The 3,438-nt window shown below is 39.7% G+C and overlaps 1 pseudogene; it reads right to left on the reverse strand.

Annotated features, from left to right (window-relative positions):
* Positions 1 to 438: 438 nt before the first annotated feature.
* LOC104677986 lies at positions 439 to 1,366 on the reverse strand (annotated as a pseudogene).
* Between the last annotated feature and the right edge of the window lie 2,072 nt (positions 1,367 to 3,438).

The raw sequence follows: 3,438 nt of genomic DNA on the forward strand, positions 1-3,438 counted from the left end.
ATTGGAGGGAGTAAGAGTACAGTCCATTTACCATTTTTCGAGTATACCTGTTTTGATTTTTTTTGCTTTGACAACAGCATGTATTACTTTTGTTATTTAAATAGCTGATAAAATACATTAAAATAAGAAAACACATTATGATATTCTTTTATTTTTTTCTCAGTTCAAGTTTAAAACAAACCACAAAAGATCAATGGGTTGATGCTCTCTACTGACACATCATACAATCAGTGGCCTCCCCACAACACAATTCAGGCCATCACTTCCAAAGGAAGAAAGGCTGGTCTCTCCACCCCCTGTAGGAAAGGCTTACCTTGTAACACACCACAATTCGGCTGAATCTGAAGTCTTGTATTTTACTCATGGGAAAAAAAAATACAAAGGAGATTTTGTTCTCAGGGGTTCCCACTGCAGCCTGGCACTAAAACAGCCCAGCACTCACTTCTGCTTGGAGAAATATTTTTTGCTCTTTTGGACATCAAAATTGATAGTATCACTGCCAGGTTTCCAGCCAGCTGGGCACACTTCCCCTTGTCTGTCAGTGAACTGGAAGGCCTGAACTAGTCTCAAAGTCTCATCCACAGAGCAGTCAACAGGGAGGTCACTACAGTGACCTGCTGAAGAATACCCGTATCATCAACGATAAAGAGACGCCTGAATGAGATGCCTTCATCAGCCTTTAAGATCCCATAATCCGGCCGGGCGCGGTGGCTCAAGCCTGTAATCCCAGCACTTTGGGAGGCCGAGACGGGCGGATCACGAGGTCAGGAGATCGAGACCATCCTGGCTAACACAGTGAAACCCGTCTCTACTAAAAAATACCAAAAACAAAAACAAACAAAAAAAAAAAAAACTAGCCGGGCGAGGTGGCAGGCGCCTGTAGTCCCAGCTACTCCGGAGGCTGAGGCAGGAGAATGGCGTGAACCCGGGAGGCGGAGCTTGCAGTGAGCTGAGATTGCGCCACTGCACTCCAGCCTGGGCGACAGAGCGAGACTCCTCCTCAGAAAAAAAAAAAGAAAAGATCCCATAATCCTGAGCAATGGTGCGCTTCGGGTCTGATGCCAAAGGAATGTTCATGGGTCCAGCCCTCCTTGTTTCTTAGGTGTGTTGATCCATGCCAGGTGACAGAAGTGAGAATCCACAGAAGCATCAATCACTTGGCAGTTGAGTTGCTTAAATTCTTCTGTACCACAGAAAGCAATGATCTCTGTGGGGCACACCATAGTGAAGTCTAGCAGGTAAAAGAATACAACGTATTTCCTTTGTAGGCAGACAGGCTGATGTCTTTAAACTGACCGTCTGACATAACGGCTGTGGCTTTGAAGTCAGCGGCAGGGTGCCCAATTTTAGCATTTCCTGAAGACATCTTCCTATCAGCAGTCCTCACACAAGCTTCTGAGAACTAACCACCAACACCATGCAGGGAGAGGATACTATGATAGTTATTCTTAATGAGACATGAAAGCAATAATATTTTATGCTATATGACTTGCTATTTCAAATTAGTTGGGACTGTTGTGTAGACACCAACAGAATCAAAAACAATTTTTTTTTTTTTTTTTTTTGAGACGGAGTCTCGCTCTGTCACCCAGGCTGGAGTGCAGTGACTGGATCTCAGCTCACTGCAAGCTCCGCCTCCCGGGTTCACGCCATTCTCCTGCCTCAGCCTCCCAAGAAGCTGGGATCAAAAACTATTTTATATCAGTATCAGTTCAGAGATAGTAGATAATAGAAATATAAAACATGATTTTTAAGGGAATTGCATATGAGAGGAGGTGAGAACCAGGTTTGAAAACACTTTGTTTATTTTGGCAACTAGTGATTTTCATCCAAGATTGAAATCATACGGGTCTCATTGTTCTTTCTTCCAAAAGATAATGTTGCACCTGTCTTTTTATCATGACTAAACCACTAAATTTATAATTGGTGTGACCAAAATGCACTGATGATTCAAACATGAGTGAGGTATTCAAAAGCCATCAGAGACTTGCACAAACATTCTAATAATCTTCCTTTTTCAGAAGCCTCAGCCACCTCTTCAGCCCTGAGTGCCAGCAGTGGGCCAAAGAGGTCTCTCTTGCCAGCATTAGACTGAAGCGGTGGAGTACAGAGAACTCCAATTATTGTTCCCTGATACAGGTTATTTATTCTTTTTGAGAGTTTGTCCCCTCAGAGAGTCCTTAATTATATACCAATTACTATCTAACTGGCATTCTTCAAGGCGTGGTTATTTTATTAAAGAATTTCAGTAACATAAATTACAAGTGTCTATTCTTGCCTCTACAGAATGGTTTTACATTTCATAACATTTTATAAGCTGATTTATTTACAGTGTTAAATTTGTAACAGGAAACTTTATTAATGTGGGGAAATAGTTTAATTAATATACATTATTTCTTATACAGTGGCATGACAATCATACCCCCTCGATGGAAATACATGAACACAGCCACAGCACCCCCAGTTTTCGAACCCTCACAGGTTGATCTCTGTTGTTTGATGTTGCTGCTATATGTTCTCTATTGGACAGGTACTTAAAAATCAGAAGTGAGAAGTCCCACAATTAAAATTAGGTTACATCACAATGTATTATTAAAAGACAGTTATCATTTTTTCTTTACAGTAGTAATTTTTATTAGCCAAATTATATTGCCTTCTGGAAACTCCAGAGAGTAAGCACAATAGAATATTTCTAGGGAAATGGGGAACTTTCATAAATATGGGCTTGGTTTCCAAGTTGAAGCCAAAGCCAATTTTATGAATTTAATTTTTGTTCTACAAGGTCATGAACTTACAGTAAAACCAAGGGCTAAATTTAAAGCAACATTGATCTTATATATGAATCTGGGTGAAAACTATGCAAGGCAAGGCAGTTTATGCTGAATTAAGCTGTGTTTCCAAAATGTGATAAAAAGCACTGCCTATTTTGGAACCCATTCCAATGGGTGTGCACTCATGAGGGCTAAGTCAAATAAAAAAGTCTGCCCAAATTTATTTTGGGGTGAGGCTGTCAGATCTCACACAGTTTTCATTGCCAATAGCAAGCATTTCTCAGTCAGAGTGGACTATAAAGTTGCCATTTTTCAGAATTGAAGTTTACTCTTAGAAGAAATTTAACATTAGAACAAAAAGCCAAATACCTACGTCTAAAACCAGCCCAAAGAATTAACTGTTTCATATATACAGTATATATTACACAAACATACATATGTACATGTATATGTTTATGTGTGTATGATGGAGATATATATTCTATGTGTGTATATGTGTGTGTATAAATATATAAAGAGTGAGAGAGCTAGAAAGAGACAAGAGGGAGATACACACACACACACACAAACACACACACATCACTGGTTAATTATATTTGAAGACAACAAAAGAAAAAAGTTGATAGTATTTTTTCTAGCAATATTGAGGACCAAGCCAGGTCTTTTC

The sequence above is a fragment of the Rhinopithecus roxellana genome, chromosome 16, assembly GCF_007565055.1.
Source record: "Rhinopithecus roxellana isolate Shanxi Qingling chromosome 16, ASM756505v1, whole genome shotgun sequence".
NCBI classification, from domain to species: Eukaryota; Metazoa; Chordata; class Mammalia; order Primates; family Cercopithecidae; genus Rhinopithecus; species Rhinopithecus roxellana.